This window comes from Bos javanicus, chromosome 22, assembly GCF_032452875.1.
Source record: "Bos javanicus breed banteng chromosome 22, ARS-OSU_banteng_1.0, whole genome shotgun sequence".
Taxonomy (NCBI): Eukaryota; Metazoa; Chordata; class Mammalia; order Artiodactyla; family Bovidae; genus Bos; species Bos javanicus.
The window spans coordinates 53329119-53352309 of record NC_083889.1 but is presented as its reverse complement, the minus strand read 5'-3'; the positions used below and the strand labels follow the sequence as shown (position 1 = coordinate 53352309).

Genomic DNA, 23191 nt, shown 5'->3' with positions numbered 1-23191 from the left:
CTCAGAGCACAGATGGGCTGATTCTCTAGGATCCCTCTTCGATTGTAAAGTGACCTTCAGGGTGGAGACCACCTGCTGAATTGGAGCAGCAGAGACATTGGACTTGGATCTATGCTGGATCCCAAAGAGCCTGGAGGGTCAGCCTCAAGGTTTTTTGAGCTAAGTGAGGAATAAACTTCCGTCTAGTTGAAGACTTCACCACTCAGTGTGTGTCATGGACCGGAAATGTGACTCCCCCTAGGAGCTGGTTAGAAATGCTGAACCTTCTAAATTCAGATTCATGTGCACATGATGGTCTGAGAAGCACGAACTTAAGCCACTATTATCATTACTGTTCACTTGCTGTGGGCAGCTGCATCTAATTCCTGCACAAAGAGGAGATGATTCCTGTGTGGGGTCATCTAGAAAGTGGGGCTAAGAATGGGCTGCTGAGAAGCTCACCATTTTCTCCCTCTTCCAGAAAAAGCATGTGTGACTCTCCAGCAAACCCTCATCTCCCCAGGCCACGCCATGAGGGGTTTGGGGAGCCTGCGCCGTGTTGTTCTGAGCCCAGGTTCTTGAAAAGCAAGGTTTCTGTCAGCGGCAACTGCCTCCATACCCCGACCCACTCTGTCTCCAGAACCAAGAGTGGCAGAGGGTGGAGCTTAAGAGGAAGAAGGTGAGGGGGGCCCACAGTCATTTTGAAACCTTAAGGCATCATAAAATAGATCATCCTTCCAGGAAGCCTTGGCCTTCTGCTTCTAAACTGAGGTGTTTCTAGACTTTGTTTCTGGGGTTGACTGTCACACTCAGCCCATGGTGAGTCAGATTCCATTGCCTAGGAGGGTCACACCCTGATACAAAACTCTAGGAAGTGTACCTCCCAGCCTATCTATCAGGTGAAAACCTCCTTGGGATGTCTCCTAAGGATGACATTCTGGAAAATGGTTCTCCACACGCTACCAACTGGATGCTATTGTTCAAGCGAATCACTTGAAAACATTCAACCCTAGGCAGGCAACTGAAAGTAATGGTGAGATTCAAGGAGGTATTGTTTTAAGCCCTAGTTCTGCAGTAAAGAATCTGCCTTCAATGTGGGAGACCTGAGTTCAGTCCCAGGACTGGGAAGATGCCCTGGAGGAAGGCATGGCAATCCACTCTAGTATTCTTGCCTGGAGAATCCCATGGACAGAGGGGTCAGGCGGGCTGCAGTCCATGGGGTCACAGAGTCAGACACGACTGAGCAACACTTCTTTCAGTTTTCTGCCCTTTACTACCTTTTCATGTAGAACAAGTTTCTATTCCCCTGCTCAGATGGTAAAGCGTCTGCCTACAATGCGGACCCACATTCAATCCCTGGTCGGGAAGATCCCCTGGAGAGGGAAATGGCAACCCACTCCAGTACTCTTGCCTGGGAAATCCCACGGATGGAGGAGCCTGGTAGGCTACAGTCCATGGGGTCGCAAAGAGTTGGACACGACTGAGCGACCTCACTTCTTCAAGTTTCTGTTAATAACCTCTCTAAGCCTTCTCTCCAAGCTTCTGGTAGCCTTTTAATAAACTTCAGTTCTGTGGGAGTCAATCTGGGTTTCCCCATCTGTATGCGGGAGATATAATAACAACAGCAGGTGAAACCTCTTCTTTGAAGGGTTATTGTGGGCTCTGGTTCTAGACCTCGTGCACAGTGAAATCCTCAGTTTTTGATGTGGGTAGGTGCGTGGACTTCATAGGTCTTACGCCCCTGGGCCTCTGAAACTTTAATGTCCAAATGTGTCACCTGGAGATTTTGGTAAAAGGCCATTTCTGATTCAGCAGGTCTGGCCTGGGATCTACGATTCTGCAAATGTAAAATCTCCATGGGGATGCTGCTGCTCTTCTGGAGGCCACATGTCCCACAGTGAGACTGTAGACTCTCAACGACAGTGAGGTACATCTCACACCAGTCAGGACGGTCATCATTAAAAAGTCTACAAATAACAAATGCTGGAGAGAGTGTGCAGAAAAGGAAACTCTCCTACAGTGCTGGTGGGAGTTGGTACAGCCACTATGGAAAACAGCATGAAGGGTCCTCAGAAAACTAAAAATGGAATTACCATATGCTCTAGCATCAGTTCAGTTCAGTTCAGTTGCTCAGTTGTGTCTGACTCTCTGCAACCTCATGGACTGCATACATCCTGATGAAACTATAATTCAAGAGCACCCCTATGTTCATAGCAGCACTGTTCACAATAGCCAAAATACGGAAACAATCTAAATGTCCATCGACAGATAGATGAATAAAGATGTGCTACAGTGGAATACTACCTAGTCATAGAGAAGAATGAAATAATGACATTTGCAGCAACTTGCACGGACCTTGAGATTGTCCCACTAAGTGAAGTAAGTCAGAAAAAGACAAACACCATATGATATCACTTACATGTGGAATCTAAAATATGGCACAAGCAAAGTTATCTACAAAACACAGACTTGCATACATAGAGATCAGACTTGAGGTTGCCTAGGGAAAGTGGGTGGGGGAGGGACGGGCTGGGGCTTTGGCATGGGCAGATGTAAGCTGTTATATATAAGATGGATAAACAGCACACTACTGTATAGCACAGGAACTATATTCAATATCCTGTGATAAACCATAGTGGAAAAGAATATTAAAAAAAAAGAATGTCTATATGTGTATAACTGAGTCAGTTTGCTGTACAGCAGAGATTGGCACCACATTGTAAACTATATTTCAGTAAAAAAAAAAAAAAGACTGTAGACTCTTTATTAGTGACTTATGGATATTCCTCAGTTACTGTCCCTCAACTGTTCCAAACTTGACTCCACAATTTCAGACACTATAACCACAAAAACCAAAGCAATTGCCATTTTTTACATGACCTCACCATAAGGTTTTTCCTTCCGTTTCTTTTGTTATCGTTGTTAATAACCTACTACCGGGAGAACTTCATTTTGGATAAAATGCCCATATCCTGGCCATGGCACAGACAGATGATGTTTAACCCAGCAGGTAACAGGATGTAGTTCCATCTGGTTCCTGGTGGTGTGCAATTTCCCCATGTGTAGAGGACAACTTTCAGTTTGATGGGGCAATTTTTACTGTGGCTATGTCTTTCAACACACTTCCTTCTTTTCTTGCAAAACAAAGGATGACTTACCCTCTCTTGCAGACCACAGCCTAAAAGAAACCTCAATGGTTTCTTTGAGGCTTGGGCAGGGCCTGGGCACATCCTTGGTCCTCAGTGTGTGAGGTTTTTGGTTTTTATCTATGTGAGCCCCAGGATATAATCTACATGGACTTTACTTTCTGTTGGAATGAACAACTGCAAACCTGTTAGAGAAACATGAGGTTTGCAACACCTCAGAGCTTCAGATTTCAAGTGGAAGTCTCCTTCAGCCCCTCAACAAGGATGGAGAATAGAATCCAGCTATTTTGATAGTCAAGAATGCCTGGGTCACATGATCTCAGTGGCAATGCTCAGAGTTGCTAGATACTAAGAGACTCAAGGAGAAGGCAATGGCACCCCACTCCAGTACTGTTGCCTGGAAAATCCCATGGACGGAGGAGCCTGGTAGGCTGCAGTCCATGGGGTCTCGAAGAGGCGGACACGACCGAGCGACTTCACTTTCACTTTTCACTTTCATGCACTGGAGAAGGAAATGGCAACCCACTCCAGTGTTCTTGCCTGGAGAATCCCAGGGACGGGGGAGCCTGGTGGGCTGCCGTCTATGGGGTCGCACAGAGTCAGACACGACTGAAGCGACTTAGCAGCAGTAGCAGCAGCAGCAAGAGACTCAAAAGCTTTGGGAGCTGAACAGAGTCTGAGAACTTTTGAAGCTATCTCCTCTATGATTCAGATGTAGAAACCAAAGTCAAGAGAGGTTACATGATTTGCCCACAGGCACACAGCAAGCCTGGCCTTCATGCTTATCATAGGATCATCTCACAAATATTCCAGATTAATTGCTTTGCTTTAGCATTCCCATTATCTACAACTTACAACCATCATGTGATAAAAATAATATGTTATTAACCATTTCTCTCTTTCCTTTAGAAATTTTTCCATTATGGAAACAACAAAAACCAGTATAACTGGAAAATATAACAGCATAATTGGAAAATAGAGGAAGACAAATCACCCGCACAATTTCATTTTGACCCCATATTCCTAACTGGTACTATAAAATCTTCTGGCATTTAAAAAATGTTGCTATTTGATTATTAAAATATAGGTTTCTGGAAATAAAAATTCAAACAGTATAGAAAGCCATAAAAAGTAAGTCTTCTTAATACATATTAGTACGATCAATGGGCACATGAAAAGATGCTCCAGATCACTAATAATTACAGAAATGAAAATAAAAACTACAATAAAATACCACTTCACACTGGTCAGAATGGCCATCATTAAGAAGTCCACAAATAACAAATGCTGGAGAGGGTGTGGAGACAAGGAAACCCTCCTACAGTGCTGGTGGGAATGGAAGCAGGTGCCGCCACTGAGCAAAACAGTATGGAGGTTCCTCAGAAAACTAAAACTAGAGCTGCCATATGATTCTGCAATCCCACTTCTGGGATACACCTGGACAAAACTATAATTCAAAAGGCTACATGCACCCCAGTGTTCAGAGTAGCACTACTCACAACAGCCAAGACGTGGACACAGCCTAAATGGCCGTCGACAGATGCGTGGATAGAGAAGAGGCGGCGCACACACAATGGAATACCCCTGCTGCTGCTGCTGCTGCTGCTGTGTCCGACTCTGTGCGACCCCATAGACGCAGCTCACCAGGCTCCCCCGTCCCTGGGATTCTCCAGACAAGAACACTGGAGTGTGTTGCCATTTCCTTCTCCAGTGCATGAAAGTGAAAAGTGAAAGGGAAGTCTCTCAGTCGTATCCGACTCCCAGCGACCCCACAGACTGCAGCCCACCTGCTGAGCCATCATTCAAAAGAATGAAATAATGCCCTTTGCAGCAACGCGGGTAAACCTAGAGACTGTCATACTAAGAGAACTAAGTCAGAATGAGAATGACAAATACCTTACGACATCCCTTATACGTCGAGTCTAAAATACGATACAAAGGAACTTAACTACAAAACAGAACGTTTTCTGTTTGAGCTTCCCGGGTAGCTCAAACAGTAAAGAATCTGCTTGCAACGCGGGAGACCTGGGTTTGAGGCCTGGGTTGGGAACATCCCCTGGAGAAGGGCATGGCAACCTACTCCATGTCCAAGGAGAATTCCTCCTCTGTCCCCCTTTGGCAGGCTACGGTTCATGGAGTTGCGCAGAGTCGGACACGACTGAGTGACCAGCCCTTTCACACTTTGGTGAAATAGAAAGAGACTTACAGACAGAGAACAGACCTGTGGTTGCCAAGGGGGAGAGGGACGGGGAGAGCTGAATTGGGGGTTTGGGACTAGCACATGCAAACTTATGTACAGAACAGGTAAGCAACAAGGTCCTATTTTATAGCACAGGAAACTGTACTCAGTCTCTTATGTGTGTTAGTCGCTCAGTTGTGTCTGACTCTCTGCGACCCCGTGGGCTGCAGCCTGCCAGGCTCCTCTGTCTGTGGGATTTCCCAGGAAAGAAAACATAATGGAAAAGAGTGTAAAAAAAAGACAAAAAGTCTTTTTCCTCACTCCTTTCCTAGCTTTTCTTCTAGTACGTATCTTCTTTTGATTCTATTTCTTCTTGATATTTTAAAATAAACCACTGCACCTTATGTCTTCATTTATCAGCTTGAGGCACTATTTACAGACTTCGTTTTGACTTGTGAGTAACTTATTCACTTATCCACCCCCTTTCTACCATCTCCAAATCACTGACTGTTGTGTATTTTTACTGCTTCTGATGGTTACCCTTATGATTTTACATCACGCTCAATTTCTGTTTATTGACCCGTTAATTTTAGCTAGTGATTCTAGATTCTCCACTATGTAAGACTGAAGGGCTTCCCTCGTGGCTCAGCTGGTAAAGAATCCTCCTGCAATGCGGGAGGCCTGGGTTTGATCCCTGGGTTGGGAAGATCTCCTGGCGAAGGGAACGGCTACCCACTGCAGTATTCTGGCCTGGAGAATTCCATGGGTGTATAGTCCATGGGATCACAAAGAGCTGGACACGACTGAGCGAGTTTCACGTTCATGCTTTTCATGGAAGATAGGAAAGTAATACTCCTTTACTTCCCTCTTCTCTTGCTTCTACTCCCATACTCTCTCTCGTCCATATCACTTCTTTAATGCTGTCAAGGGTTATAGTACATGCATTCTGTTTAGTAAAGTTGTCCTCCACGTTTTATCAGTAAGTTAATTCTGATCATTGAAAGCCAGTGAACCAACAGTATTTAAAGTATAAAGATAATGTAAATATTATTCCCAACAGAAGCTGCTGTTATGTTGAGTTCTGCAGAGGGGAATGTTCCAAAATCAAGGTCAAGTGGGGTTTCTTTTCTTGAACTTCACCAACTACATACACAAAAACATACTTTTTGGTGAGTTTTATATTTGGGCCATGAGATTCTCTATCAACTACCTCTCTCTATATTTCTCTCTCTATATTTTTACAGCTTACTGTTTCTGAAATCTTTAATTGATTGACAATAAAAGCATATGCCTCCTTTGTAATACAGCTAGTTTTAATTATATTATTTATTCAGTTCAGTTCAGTCGCTCTGTCGTGTCCCACTCTTTGCGACCCCATGAATTGCAGCACGCCAGGCCTCCCTGTCCATCACCAACTCCCGGAGTTCACTCAGACTCACGTCTATCGAGTCAGTGATACCATTCAGCCATCTCATCCTCTGTCGTCCCCTTCTCCTCCTGCCCCCAATCCCTCCCAGCATCAGAGTCTTTTCCAATGAGTCAACTCTTCGCATGAGGTGGCCAAAGTACTGGAGTTTCAGCTTCAGCATCATTCCTTCCAAAGAAATCCCAGGGCTGATCTCCTTCAGAATGGACTGGTTGGATCTCCTTGCAGTCCAAGGGACTCTCAAGAGTCTTCTCCAACACCACAGTTCAAAAGCATTTATTACATGCACCAAACTCTACTGACTTTTGACTAGGCTAACTGCACATCTGGGGTGGAGTTTCTTTTAATCACATTTCTAGTTTGGTTTTATGGGTTTTAGTTTTCATATCTTTCTCTTTCTTGGGCAGTACATCATCAAATAATTTTCTTTTCAGAAGGTGTCTGGGAGTCTGAGTTCCTGTATGCTTTTCTCCTCTACACTGGATCAATAATTTGATAATGCATCAAATTCTAGGTACAAAATTATTTCTTTGATCTTTGAAGGTAACTGCTCCATCTTCAGGCACTGGTGTTGCCGATGAGAAAAATGATGTCAATCATCTTACACTTTCGTTGGTTACATGTCTCTGTCTGAGTGCATTTAGCACTTCTTCTTATACACAGTACTCTGAAATTACATGAGATTATTTCTATGGATTATTCTTTATTCATTATGCTTGGTACTTGGGATCTTTCAAACCGAAACCTCTGTCTTTCTCCCATGCTGGGAGATATTCTTCAATTATTTCTTTATTTCCTCATCTCCATTTTCACTCTTCCCCTTTCTCTCCTGAAATTCTTGTTACATAAACATTTGCCCATCTGGATTGACCTTTTGTGTATTTTATCAAGTTATCCACTTGTCAATTTACTCTCTATTCTGCAAGATCTTCTAAACTTTATAGTGTAGTCTATTGTTTGAATTTTGTTTTTTATTCCATGCATTATAATTATTAAAAATATAGTTCACAAGTGATTTAAAACAAACTCTTTCCTAGTTTCCAACTGCTCCTTTTTAGAAGACTGTTGTTGTCTTATGGATGCATACTCTTGATTTCCCACGAGGATAAGTCTAGTTTAGGGTTCTTTTTGTTCTCATTCCTCAGGCCCTCCTCCTCCAGGCTCATTTGTTCTCAGTACCTGTCTCAGTCCTTCCTTTTTACTGTTCTGTGTGAATAGGGCCCATCCCTATTTATTTGCACCAGGCTGGGTGTTACTTGAGGTAACTGCAGATCATTTCCTCTCCTCTGAACAAGAAGGCTGATAGTGAGCCTTCTGGGTGTGGAAGGGGAACTGGGGGGCTTCATGTTCAGCTGGGAGAGCGGGGAGAAGGCAAGCGGGCTCCACCCATCCCCACCCTACTGTGAGCCCTATCCGCTCCCTGTCAGCTTGCATTTATTTGGAAAAATGATTTATCCAGCTTCACCTTTGTGGTACAAACTGCCTCTTCTGGTCCACAGCGTTGGTGCTCAGTGGGGCGGGGAGGGCTGTTCCCAAAGCATTTTAGGTGCTTTCCATCAGTCACCTCCTTTCACACACACTCTGGTCTGTGTACTTGGCACCTCTGGGGCACTGATGAGAAAGCCCCATGCTACCCTGGTCACTAACGTTCACTCTGACAGCTGCTCCCGAAGTGCTATAAGCACTGGCCTCCAAAATTCAGATTTTACAGGCAGTATTCCATCCATTTGCCATCTTTACAAATTCATCATCATTTGGTCTGCTGCCCTCTTCTCTATACACAGTGTTGTGATTTTATCCACCCCTGGAACTCTTAATCTTATTTCCACAAGTTTTCAAAAGAGAGGGGTGATAAATATGGTTGGCTGTCATCTTGAACTTAAAAAAGTCAACTATTACTTAAAATAAAATTTATTTTAAATGAAGCTTAATTTCTTGGTTATAAAGTGATATACATTCATGGTAGATAACCTGGTAAATAATTAAATAATCCAAATATCCACAACTGTCCTAAGCTTTGGGGTAAATTATATTCTAATGACATGATATGGTATAATATTGCATTTTACCAGCTCATTAACCTCCACTTTTGTAACAACACAATGTTCTCTCTCTTTATCATATTCTGTTCCAGTTATTTCTGGGTGTTTACAAGGGAAGGCTAAGAGAGAAGCATATCTCTGGAAAACATAGACAGGACACAATGTGGTTTAATAATGTATTATTTATAACATTGAAAATTTGGGAAAATATCCAGCAATAAGAAAATAACTAAATTATGGTTGAGTCAACAAATACTTCCCAAACAAATGGGGGCTTCCCTGGTGGCTCAGTGGTAAAAAATCTGCCTGCCAGTTCAGGAGATGAGAGTTCGATTCCTGGGTTGGGAAGATCCCCTGGAGAAGGAAATGGCAACCCACTCCAGTATTTTTGCCTGGGAAATCCCATGGACAGAGGAGCCTGGTGGGCTACAGTCCATTGGCTTGCCAAAGAGCCAGACATGACTGACTGACTAAAACCAACCACCAACAACAAATACTATACAGTTCCCAAAAGTGATATATGTGGGCCATTTTTAATGATGTGAGGTAATTTTTAAGGTGAAATACTCAGTGAGATAAAGGACATAAAATTGTATATATCACATGATTTTGATGATATAAAACATAACTATTCATATTAATTAGTGCTATCAGTGAGAGAAGAGGTTATAAGCAATGCTGTTTTCTTCTTTATACCTGTGATGAGTTTGTTTTTAATCTTTGGTATGTTGGTAGAAAGGGTTTCTACTCTGGCAACTGTCCTTCCCCATCTACTTCTTTAAAACTGCGGATTTAAGTAATACTTTTCAGAATCTGTCCACTCAGCTTCCAGTCCACATCCTCCTGCTCCCCACCCGTTTCCCATTCACACTGGTTCTGGGGGAAGGGACTCTCTGGTGTCAAGAATTTTCTAGTTCTGCTTTTGACAGCACTTCGCAAAGCAGTACATCTTGTGACATTTGCTCCTTTATTGGTTTGATATCTGCTGATGTACTTGTTTTGTTTTGTCTTTAAAAAACAAAAACAAAACACAAACACAGAACTTTGGTGGTTATTACCTTTGTGAGGGAGGGAGGATTTCAGAGCTGTTTCTACTGCCACATCTTCCCTGGCCTCCTCATGTAATTAATACACAGGCAAGCCACAGCAACTCTCACTGATTTCACCCTTTCAGTGAAAAGAGAAACATAAAGCTGAAAACAGCTTTATGTTGTTTGGTTCTGTTTTTAGTAGCTGTTTACACAAATGTATTGGCTTGAATGGGGTCCTGATTTGACCTACAGTCAAATACTCCTTAAAGTACTAGGAGGTCAATGAAGTGAAGTTGCTCAGTCATGTCCGACCCTCAGCGACCCCATGGACTGCAGCCCTCCAGGCTCCTCCGTCCATGGGATCTTCCAGGCAAGAGTACAGGAGTGGGGTGCCATTGCCTTCTCTGAGAAGGTCAATGAGGAGGATATTAATGAGTTTTCTCTCTACTCTGGTTCGGCCTGTTGGGCTGGCCTACAGTATTCCTCTGCCTCAGACTTGCTCTTGCTTTGGGTCCAAAAGATGGCACAGTCTATTTCCAGTTCTGGGCAGGAAGTGATGAAATGGAATAATGAGGACATCCATCTGGTTGCCTGGAGACCTGGGTTCCGATCTCCCCAGTTGACAATTGTGCAACCTGAGGTAAGTGAAATCCTCAGTTTCCTCCTCTGGGGCAGGACAGCATGTAAAGGGGAAGACTTTGAAGGCCTTAGTTTGTTTAGTATGGTTTCATTAATAATGGAAATAGCAACCACCATTCATGAGAACCATGTATGTTTCTGAGCCAGAAATAATTTCTAATCTTGGGGTCACTGCCACCAAGGGAATGATTTTGCCTGGAATATGGATAGGGAACTCAAATCAGAAGCATGGAAGAAGGAGTCCCAGATTAGAGAATATGATATGATTTTCTATAAATATGAACTGTTGTTAAACAAATCAACAGGACTTGTTCTGATCAGCTATAGCTGTGTAACAAGCCACCCCCAACAGTGGCTTAAAGCAAAACCAACCTGCAGGTGATGGGGCAAGGCAGTTTTTGTTCTGTTGGGGGCTGGAGAAAGACAGTGGCTGGGGCAATGGTTATTGTGAAGCCTTCTTCACTCATATGACTACAGCCTTGGCTTAGAAGACTCGAACAGAGGGAGCTCAATCTATTCATGTATCCAGTATAGATCTATTCACCTCTCTAGTCTCTCTAAGAGGGCTCCCCAAACGGCTTCAGAGTAGCCAGACTCCTTACAGCTGGAACCCCGGAGTGAGTGTCTTAAAGAGACACTGGCAGAAGCTGCGCGGTCTTTTCTAATCTGACTTTAGAAGTCACACAGCATCGCTCCTCCCATGTTCTATTCATTAAGGCAGCCACTGGGCCTGTCCAAGTTCAAGAAGAGAGGACACAGACTCTACTCCTTAACGTGAGGTGTGTCAAAGAATTCACAAGCATGTTTCAAAATCATCACAAGATGCAAGGAAGAATTAATATCAGCAGTACATATTTACAAAATGAAACCAAACTCTGATAGTCACATAACTGCCTGTCTCACAAAGTGTGCAGAGGTGTCCTGACCGGAGTCCCCTGGCCTAAGCAGACACCTCACATCTATACTGGAGGGGGCAACCAGGAGCCAGAAGACTGGTTCAGGTTCCAGTTCTGTTCTGTTGAGCTCTGCAACCCCTGGACATATCCCTTTAGCTTACTGGCCTTGTTTCCCCTGCATATGCTGAAGAGTTGTGTTGAGGCTCTAATGAGAATATGTTTTGTAACAGCAAAGTGTTCCACAGAGCCAGAGATAAACTCCCCACTCCTGTTTCTTGGCTCTTGTGAACACTGATGAAGCCACAGGCCCTGAGAAGCCCCAATCACATCAAAGTCTAGACCTCTGGGAATCTTCTGTCTGCTCTGCGTGAGAACTGTTGTTTCTTGTCTGTAGCCCCAATTCTACTTGTATCGACAAAAGTGGTCTGTTTACTGGGTTCTTCTTGGTGGGATGGAGAACATGGCGTTCATGCCACACACTTGACCAAAGGTAGACGTGCCTGATTGTAATCACCTCTGTATAATCTTTATGTGATCATTTCTCCAGTGCAGAGGGAAGAGCTTCCCTATACCTGCCAGCATAAGGCTGGACTCAAGGGGTGAAGTGGACAGGGCTTTGGGACCCACTGAGTTTGTGCTGGGCTTAAGGTCTAGTGGCAGAAAGGCTAATGTGAAATGGACAGAGGAGAATTTCTTCACTAACTCTGTACATTTAGACTTCCAACAAAGACTTGCTATTATTTTAAGGGGCTAAGTTTGCTTCTTCTAAAAACATTAAAACTAGTTCAATTCCCTCCTCATCTACTGACTACCACTCTGGACAGAGCAGCTGCACAGTGGCACACAGTTCCGTCTCTCAGCGCTCCCTCTTTATAGAGAGGACACAGAAAGCCGGTTGCATGCATGGCCTGTGATTTAACAAGGGGAGAATAACATACGACTGGCTTGTTACACTGTCTGAAAGCGGAGGGCCATGGTTATACAAGTTTTAAGTTTGATCTGACCTTCATCATCCATTGTCCTGTGTTACCATGCACTGTCACACATACCTACACTGGTGAATTTTAAATTGGTTCCATATTGATGGAAAGTCATTTGGCATACATATGAAAACCCTAAAATATGTAAATACTATTACCCAGAAATTCCGGTTATCCTAAGGAAAAATCATGGATGGTCACTGCAGTGATACGTAGAAGAGAAACTCTGACTCTTAAACACTCAGCTCTACATGACTTTGAATAAAGCAAGAACAGTTAATGTCTGTATAGCGCTTATATGAGCCAGACACTGTTTTAAGTGCTATGCATATTTTCACTATTCATGGGGCCCAGTGAGGATTAACCCCGTTTTATAGATAAGGAAACTGAGGCTCAGAGAAGTTGATTTTCTTAAGGTCACCAAGTCAGGATTTCAACACAGGTGGTCCAACTGCACAGCTCACAGTTTTAATCATTGTTCTCTACTTCCTCAAATAAACCACAGCCCATAAGCATTAAAAGGATATTATACACAGCCTCACACCATACACAAAAATAAACTCAAAATGGCTTAAAGACAAGTATAAGACAGGACACCATAAAAGTCTTAGACAATAACACAGGCAAAACATTCTCTGACATAAATTGTACCACTGTTTTCTTAGGTCGGTCCCTTAAGGCAATAGAAATAAAAGCAAAAATAAACAAATGGAACCTAGTCAAACTTAATACAGCAAAGAAAACCATTTTTAAAAAATGAAAAGACAACCTATGGAATGGTTTGCAAATTGATGAGACTGACAAAGTCTTAATTTCCAAAATATACAGTTAGCTCATATAACTCAATAACACACAACCAAACAACCCAGTCAAGAAACAGGCAGAAGACCTAAGTGGGCATTTCTCCAAAGAAGACATACAGATGGCCAGTAAGCACATGAAAAGACGCTCAACATCACCAGTTGTGAGAGGAATGCAAATCACCCCAAACCGGTTAGAATGGCCACCATCAGAAAGTCTACGGGGACTTCCCTGGTGGTCCAGCAGTTAAGACTGTGTTCCCAGCGCAGTGACAAGGGTTTGATCACTGGTCAGTGAGCCAGACCCCACATGCTGCAACCAAGAGTTCACACGCCACAACCAAGATCAAAGATCTTCCACAGCTGTGACCCAGTGCAATCCAATAAATAAATGAATATTAAAAAAAAAAATAGTCTACAAATAACAAATGCTGAAGAGAGTTCGCAGACAAGGAATCCTTCTACACTGCTGGTGGGAGCACAAATTGATGAAGCCACTATGGAAAACAGTGTAGAAATTCCTCAAAAAACTGAAAATAAGAGTTGCCGTATGATCCTGCAATCCCACTTCTGAACACGTAGGCAGACAAAACTATACCTCGAAAAGATCCATGCACCCCAGTGTGCACTGCAGCACTATTTACACCAGCCACGACATGGAAGCAACCTAAGCATCCACTGACAGGTGAGTGGATAAAGCAGATGTGATATGCTGTGTAACAGAATACTATTCAGCCATGAAAAATGAAATAATGCCATTTGCAGCAACATGGGTGAACCTAGAGATTATCATACTAAGTCAATAAGTCAGAACGAGAACGACAAGGACCATATATCACTTATATGTGGAATCTAAAATATACAAATGCACATAAATGTGAAAGAAAAACAGACTCATAGATATAGAGAACAGACCGGTGGTGACCAAAGAAGGGACATGGGGGTGGGGGAGGGACCGTCTGGGAGTTTAGGGTTAGCAGATGCAAACTATTACATACAGCGTAAATAAACAACAAGGTCCTATTGCACCACATAGGGAACTATATTTGATATACTGTGATAAACGGTAATGGGGGAGAATATGGGAAAGAGTGTATACATATATATATAACTGAATTATTTTGCTATACAGTAGAAATTAAAACATTATAAACCAACTATACCTCATGAAATAAAATTTAAAAAAATGATGTTCTAGAAGAACACAGGAAAATGTAGATAAGATCAAAATGACAAAGTGGCTTACAAAGCAATACAGTCAGTCTGATTCTTACTTTTTTTAAGGTATATACAAAATGGACAAGAGAAAGCATAGAAGAATGTCCATCAAGATGGAGGGATTGTGTTTTAATTTTTTTCTTTCATAGATTTTCTATAATGACTATTTCTTGCTTTTGAAGCAAAAAAAAAAAATGTGAAGCATCACAGTCATTTAGTTATTCAGTTGAAATGGTGGGAGGCGGGAAGGAGCAGGGGCAGTTGGGGTTCGGGGAGAGTAGGAAGGCGTCATGAAAGAGGGGCTGTTTGGGCCTTGGAATGGCACCAAATTCACTAGGAAAGCAACGGAGGACATGATGGTGGCTCTCTGCTGCTCTGCAAGCCTCTTTTGCCTAGAGGCATGGAGTCACAGCCTCCTTGGAATCTTTTTTGCAGTCTCTTTGCTGCCATGCCTGCATCCTTTCTCTTGGGGAGGAGTCTGGAATGTAGCAGTGGTTTCCATGGTGCTGTTTCAGAGAGAATGAGTCCTTCTACTCAGGCCACACTGCCTCCGTGACACCCCCGACTTGAGGCGGGGGATGGGGTGCTGTGGAAAATGCCTGCGGTTTGCAGAAGCAACTCTGGAAACATCTGCAATCTTCCACTGCTGGAAATGACTGTGCTTCATGCAGAGGTGGGATGGCTTAGGTGTTAAAAGGGGGCCCCGCCAAGAGTACTCTGAGACCACAGAAAGAGACCCCCCAGGGGCACATGGAGTGGCCGTTTCAGGGCTGGCCCTGTGATGAGAGTCAGTTGCACACTTTCCCTGTGTGCTGAGTCCCTGCAATGCATCTCAGGGGCTCTGGACCCCATACAGAACTTCAGACATCATTCACAGGGATGAGAACAAGCTGTATCTGGCAGGTTCACCGGAAAAACCCCACCTCTAACTGAACGAAAGGCATCCAATCACCCCAGCAGGAAAGCAATCTCTCAGGTCTGGAAAAATTCCCTTTGTGTCATCCATTGGTCACCACCAGTTCCCTAATCGTTTCCTTTGGAAACTGACTGTGGAATCTCCCGCAGAATTTAGGGAAGAAGACCCAAGCCTTGCCTAGTTCTTAGTGCCTTGCCATCACCTATGGAAGGGAAAATTTTAAAACTCAGCTTTCCTGGTGGCCAAAAAAGCAAAGAAACTTCCTCCCTTGCTTTGATACATGAGAAACCTGATAAATCCATCCTCTGTCCCTTAAGATAGAACTTAAGTATCTGGAAGAGCTAAGTAAAGCCTTTTGCAGCTTTAAAACCCAGGAATGTTTTTTAAGTGCTCAATGTTTCTGAGATCTCTTTGAAAGATAAACACCAAGAAAAACAGCGCCCTTATCTCCTTGTTACCATGGAGTTCAGTCTGGGCACCTGCTCCAAGCTGTACCTGTCAGCTTGTCACAGTGAAGTGAAGGTCGCTCAGCCGTGTCCAACTCTTTGCGACCTCATGGACTTTACATTCCATGGAATTCTCCAAGCCAGAATACTGGAGTGGGTAGCCTTTCCCTTCTCCAGGGTATTTTCCCAACCCAGGTCTCCTGCATTGTGGGCGGATTCTTTACCAGCTGAGCCACAAGCAAAGCCCAAGAATACTGGAGTGGGTAGCCTATCCCTTCTCCAGCGGATCTTCCGGACCCAGGAATCAAACCAGGGTCTCCTGCATTGCAGGCGGATTCTTTACCAACTGAACTATTAGGGAATCCTGCTTGTCACAGAGACAGAGGCAATTTAGATAGAGGCAATCAGCTAGCACAGCTGCCCCCGCCTCCCAGTTAGCAGGTGAGCTTGGGTGAAGTATGAGAGAATGTATAGCAAATGGTGCTGCCCGGTCCTCCTCCTGTAAGACAAGCTGCCGCCCGTCTTAGGCACAAGTTCACAATGGGTGTAGCCACTAGGTAGAAGCTTTCCTTCTGCCTTTGTAATCTCATCAGTGGGTGCCTGTGACACACACACTTATTCAATAGTAAGCCTGTTTTCTTTCCTTTCCACATACGTGGAGAGGATTCTCTGGGTTGGCAGAATGTCTAATTGTCCCCAGTATCTGTGAGCAGCAGATTTGCAGCTGGTTCAAAGGCTGTCCATGACCTGGTACTAATCCTGGCTCGTGGGCAACCCTCCGGTGCAGTGTGCTCATGCTTCAGGACACCTTCTCTGAGGAATGAACAGTTTCCTCTCTCTGTTGGCTGTCCCTTAGGGCAGCCCTAAGTCCCACCTTCCTGGTGCCACAGGAATAGGACAGTGGCCCTTGCCCCAGCAGTCCCTCCCCCAAAGGCTGGCAGCTCTGAGTTGAGTTTAGTAACTAGGCTCTTCTCCCGTCTTACAGGCCTGCCACACAGTGCTTCCAGGCCTTTCTGGCCAGGGCTGTCCAAAGCTGAGATGCTGCCAGATTTATCACCAGTGCTAGGGCACCTGTGCCAAGGGAGCCCTAACATACATCAGTGAGGCACCAGCCTGCCCTCCCACTTGGAGAGCTGGGCCAGTGGGTGGCAAGGAGGTGTGCTTTGTGGTACCCTCCACTTTGGCAGGAAGATCCTGTGCCTGGCTGGGTGAGGAGACCACACCAGCGCTCAGCTGTTGACTTTGCTCTCCAAGACGTTCTTTATGTAAAGATCTCTGAGCCCAAACCTCGCTCTTTCCAGGATGTTGGCTGGCGCGGTGAGTAAACGAGAATGGAGGGCAGGTGACACAGGCATCTGGAAGATTCTGGGACCCTCTTCTTCTCTCGCTGTTGTTCTCTTTCTCTCCTTTCCTCTGGGGGCATAATCCAGAGAGAAACCAGGGCTGTTTGGTTTTCCTTCGAGCCATTTTGACACAGCTTCTTGCTGCTCGCGGAGGTGCACTTGTGTTAACATCCTTAAGAAATCCTAGCCCCCTCTTTTCACCCTGTTCAGGGCCGTAAGCCTCTAGGATAACTCATTACATGGTCTGACCCCAAGTCATTCATATGTGGCCTTGGAGGAGGCCATGGGGAGAGGTCTGTGTTTTGGTTACATGCCAAGTCATACGCAAGGATGAGGATGCATTCTTGAGGACAGATTCAGGGAAAAAAAAAAAACAACCTGTCACCCCCTAAGTCTGTTCTTGACCTCAGCTCCTTCTCACTTTCTCATGAAGACAGAACGTATCGATTTCTTCACTTCTCTAAAAAAAAAAAAAAAAAGGACTTCCTCTCAAGATTCTGGTGATTGCTTTGAGGATCCTTTTGGAGTGAGAAGAATTAAGGTGAAGAAACACAATTTCAAGGGCACACGTTATTATACACAATAGATATATCCCAGAATAATGATTGCTGTGGGGGCAATTCCTTTTCAAATGCAGGAGGTAGGCTTTACTATTAAGTCTTCTAACATGCTTGTTTGAGTAGGAAGCATCCAAGGATAATGGAATTACTGATCCAATACTTTCCCCATTTTGAAAGCTGAGCTGTTTACATACTAGATTTTTTTTAAAGCTCTTCAGCGCTTTAAAAAAGATAACGTGTTCTGCTGCAGCACCCTGAGCTACCTGTCTTTACTCTGTGATGATAAAAGTAATACATGCTCAAAGTATCGGTTTTTACAGAAGATTTTTGTTTGAGTGTATTTAAGTGTATCAGCCTTTTCCTTTATGATTTGCATTTCCTTTGTGCATTTTATTTCTTGTGGCAGCCTGCATAAATGGCCACACTATTTTTGATCCAATTATTCTCCCTCTATGCAGTGTGTCTCTGCAGCCCCTCCTGTTAGGAGGTGCACTCTGTCTCCATCCTTCGTCAGTCTCACTGCTTGCTCTGGCCAAGGGAATGCAGTGGAAGAGATGCTGTGGCAGTTGTGAGCGCAGAGGGCGGCTCTCTCTTGCAATTCCGCCAGCTGCCATGGAATGAGCCCCAGCTGGCCTCCTGGATGATGAGGTCATATGGCCCCGAGACCCGGTGGCCCCAGCCAATTGCGTTTCCCTTAACTGGCAGCTGGCCATAGTTCATGAGTGAGCCCTGAAAGGACCATAAGCACTGTCCAGATAAGGCTGGCCTAAACAGCCAACCCACAGAATCATCAACAACAAAAGATGGGTGTTTCAAGCCATTAGGTCTGGGACTGGTTGGTTAGGCAGAAATCTTTAAGTAAAACACGTCTTGCTGAAGAGAGTCTTTTCGGTCTTGAGATCCTAAAGGGAATTCTATAATTCTTTTCTCAAAGTTTCTCCAATTTGCTTTTCACACTAATGTACCATACTCAATCTGGAATTATTTTTCTGTATGAGGTAAAGAGCTAATATATATCTGCTCATTGCTTCCTATATTTTTGAATTCTTGAAATATTTCATAATACATATTAAAGTCATTTAAAAACACATAGTGACTATTGAAAATTTAGAGAAATAGAACAAAAACTAAACTCAAAACTTCAGCAATAGTAACACAACTTAGCAATAACCATTTTTAATGTTATGAGGTGAGGTATTCTGATCTTTTTTCAGAGGGGTAGGTGAAATACCATTCTTTTTTCACTTTGCACTGCATCACATTTCCCTATGTCATTTCAGTTCTCCATAATAATTTTTAAGATCACATACAGTTCATCATATGGGTATACTGTAATTTATTAACCAGGCACATATTGTTAGGCACTTAGGCTGTCTCCCACTTTTCAGTATGAATGTTAGTACAGTGTTGAATATTCCTGTACAAATATCTCTGATTAGTTCTTTAGGATCATATTTAGAAATGTTCCTGGGTGAAAAGGTAAGAACCATTTTAAGAGCTAATGTACAGTTAGCAAAAGATACTCTCCAGAGAGGCTATGTCAGTTTCCAGCCTCCACCATCTGTCAATGAGCAGGTCCATCCAACCACATGCTCCATTCCCATGCTTTTGCTAAGATGAATAATCCAAACTCAGCTGATTCATTTAGTCAGAACAAGATCACACTCTGATGAGAACACAAAAATTGGAAGAAGTACATAGCAAGAAGGAAAAGTCTGTGATAATGAGAATGTGTAGTTTCAGTTCCTCCTCTTAAATTTATTTGACAAAGATACTGTCCCAGTTCACTGTCGCCATCCCTGCCCCACTACACACGGCGTGAACCAAGAGTCAGAATCAGATGTTTGGGACCCAGGAAGGATTCCAACTGAGCTGATACTTAGAGCAAAAGAACACACTGGGGCATCAGCCTCTGTGCTCAGGAGGGTGCACCAGAGGGTGCAGATGATTGATCCTATCAGTGTCTGTTATTAGCCACAGGCTGGGAACCCAAAAATGACCAGCCTACAGAGAAAATTTCTAGTCATGAAGATAAGAGCTCTTATAGAACTCAGCTGCAGGGCACCATCAAAGCCCAGGGACATGTGCTCCATGTAGCTTGGGATGTCAGGGACAGCCTCTCAGAAGAACGGGTGTCCAGGGTGGTCGGTGAGGAGTAAGCAGGGCTTAGCCAGGCAAAGAGAGGAGCAGCCAAGGTTCTAGGTAATTACAGGATATCCACAGTGCAGGGCAAAAGGTGGAGAGCTGGTGGAAGGGAGATGGGGAGGAGAAAGGGGCCTGGTCATGGAAAGCTTCCCATAACTTGCTATGAAGTCTCATTCTTTACAAGACCCTATCTGATCTGGTCTCACCATGTTTCTGACCCCATCTCCTACTCCTCCCCCACCCCAAACACTCTGCTTCAGTCACAAGTCTCTCTGCTCCTCTTCAACCACACTTCCACCTCGACCTTTGCACCTACTCTTCTATCTGCCCAGAATGTTCTCCCCCCAGATCTGCATATGGCTTCTAATAACAGAAAATCTGAACAGACCTATAACTAGAAAGGAGATTTAATCAGTAATCAAAATATTATTGATAAAGAAGAGCCCTAGATCAGATGACTTAACTAGTGAGTCCTACCAAACATTTAAAGGAGAATTAGTACCTATCCTTCTTAAATTCTTATATCTATGAGGCCAGCATTATCCATTATACCAAAGCCAGATGAAGAGACAAGAAAACTGCAGACTAATATCCCTTATGAATACTGATGCAAAAACCCTCAACAAAATACTAGTAAACCAAATCAGCAGCATGTTAAAATGATTGGAAGTCATGGATGGATATGAGAGTTGGACTATAAAGAAAGCTGAGTGCCGAAGAATGGATGCTTTTGAACTGTGGTGTTGGAGAAGACTCTTGAGAATCCCTTGGACTGCAAGGAGATCCAACCAGTCCATTCTGAAGGAGATCAGTCCTGAGTGTTCATTGGAAGGACTGATGTTGAAGCTGAAACTCCAATACTTTGGCCACCTGATGCGAAGAACTGACTCATTTGAAAAGACCCTGATGTTGGGAAAGATTGAGGGCAGGAGGAGAAGGGGACGGCAGAGGATGAGATGGTTAGATGGCATCACCAACTCAATGGACATGAGTTTGGGTAAACTCCGGGAGTTGGTGATGGACAGGGAGGCCTGGCATGCTGCAGTTCATGGGGTCGCAAAGAGTCAGACATGACTGAGCAACTGAATTGAACTGAAAAGGATTATACACCATGACCAAGTGAGATTTGTTCTTGGAATGCAATTATGGCTCAACATATGAAGCTGAATCAATATAATATGTCACATTAACAGAATGAAGGAAAACACCCACATGATCATCTCGGTTAATGGAGAAAAAGCTTTTGACAAAATTCAACACTCTTTAACATCTTTTCATGATAAAAACACTTGACAAGTTAGGAATAGAAGGCATGTGTCTTAACAAAATAAAGGCCACATATAAAAAACCCACAGCTAACATCATACTCAATGGTGAAAAAAATAACGCTTTTCCTCTAAGATTAGAAATAAGAAAAAGATGTCCACTTCTGCCATTTCTACTTAACATTAGAATTGGCAGTTTTAGACAGCTAAGGAAAAAAAGTGAAAATTGAAAAGTGAAGTCGTGTCCGACTCTTTGCGACCCCATGGACTGTAGCCTACCAGGCTCCTCCGTCCATGGGATTTTCCAGGCAAGAGTGCTGGAGTGGACTGCCATTTCCTTCTCCAGGGGAATCTTCCCGACCCAGGGATCGAAGCCAGGTCTCCCCCATTGCAGGCAGATGCTTTACCGTCCAAGCCACCAGGGAAGCCATCAAGGGGAAACAAAAAAAAGTACATGCAAATTGGAAAGTAAGAAATAAAATTATCTCTGTTCACAGATGACATTTAAAAAAATTTTTTTACTTCTTACTTTCCAATTTGGATGCACTTTTTTTAATTAGAAAGTAAGAAGTAAAATTATCTCTGTTCACAGATGACATGGGCTGTTCCCTGGTAGCTCAGCTGGTAAAGAATCTGTCTGTAATGTAGGAGACCCCAGTTTGATTCCTGGTTGGGAAGATCCACTGAAGAAGGGATAGGCTACCCACTCTAGTATTCTTGGGCTTCCCTGGTGGTTCAACTGGTAAAGAATCCACCTGCAATGCCAGAGACCTGGGTTTGATCCCTGGGTTGGGAAGATCTCTTGGAGAAGGGAACTGCTACCCACTCGAGTATCCTGGCCTGAAGAATTCCGTGGATGTATAGTTCATGGGGTCACAAAAAGCTGGACACGACTGAGTGGCTTTCACTTGAATAGATGACATGATCTTATATATAGAAAATTCTCTCTCTCTCACACACACATAAACGGTTAGAACTAGTAAATGAATTTAGCAGAGTTGCAGAATATAAAATCAACACCCTCAAATTAGTTGCACATGTATACAGTAACAACTGAACAACCTGAAAAGGAAATTAAGAACACAGCTACATGTATGACAGCATCAAAAAGAGTAAAACACTTCCATGGAGATGAAAAGCTTGTGAACTGAAGACTACCATTGCTAAAAGAAATTAAAGAAGACACCAATAAAGGGAAGAATATCCTGTGTTCATATATTGAAAGTTAATATTGTTAAGATGTCAATACTACCCAAAGTGACCTACAAATTCAAAATCCCAATGACATTTCTTTTCAGAAATAGAAAAATCCACAATAAAATATATGTGGAATCTCAAGGAAACTTGAATAACCAAATAATTTTGAAGAAGAACTAAAAAGTCTCACACTTCCTGATTTCATAACTTACTACATACGAAGCTACAATAATCAAAACAGTATGGTAATAGAATAAAGACAAACACACAGATCAACTGAACAGAACAGAGAACCTAGAATTAAACTCTCACAAATGATTTTTAACAAGAGAGCCAAGACCCTTTGTTATGGATTGAACTGTGTCCTAACAAATGCATGTGTTGAAGTTCCAACCCTAGTTGGAACCCTAGTACTTCATAGTCAAAGTGAAGATGCTCAGTCGTGTCTGACTCTTAGCGACCCCATGGACTACAGCTCACCAGCCCCTCCGTCCATGGGATTTTCCAGGCAAGAATACTGGAGTGGGGTGCCATTGCCTTCTCTGTTAACAGCAGCTAGGCATATTATATTTACTTTGAGCTGGTATACTTGGTGACAGCCTTAGTGCCCTTGGACACGGCGTGCTTGGCCAGCTCCCCAGGTAGCAGCAAGCGCACTGCAGTCTGGATCTCCCTGGATGTGATAGTCAAGTGCTTGTTGTAATGCGCCAGGCGCGATGCCTCGCCAGCGATGCGCTCGAAAATAAGGTAACCGTATTTGGACAGAAGGTCTTTAAAGAGGTGATTAAGTTAAAATGAGGCCTTTAGAGTGGAACCTTAATTCAATATGATTGATGCTTATAAGGAGGAAGATATATGGTGGGGGCAGGGGCAGGGGGCACAGAAGAATGATCTTGTGAAGAGATAATAAGAGGGCAGCCATCGGCAAGCCAAGAAGACAGACTTCAGAGGAAACTTGGGTTCTTGGACTTCCAGCCTCCAGA

The 23191-nt window shown here is 43.5% G+C and overlaps 1 long non-coding RNA gene across 1 annotated transcript; it reads left to right on the top strand.

The window, feature by feature from the left end:
- Positions 1-149: 149 nt before the first annotated feature.
- LOC133235487 (uncharacterized) lies at positions 150-22354 on the top strand. Its single transcript, XR_009732561.1, has 2 exons — positions 150-658; positions 1795-22354. It is a non-coding gene; the product is annotated as an uncharacterized LOC133235487 (long non-coding RNA).
- Positions 22355-23191: the final 837 nt, after the last annotated feature.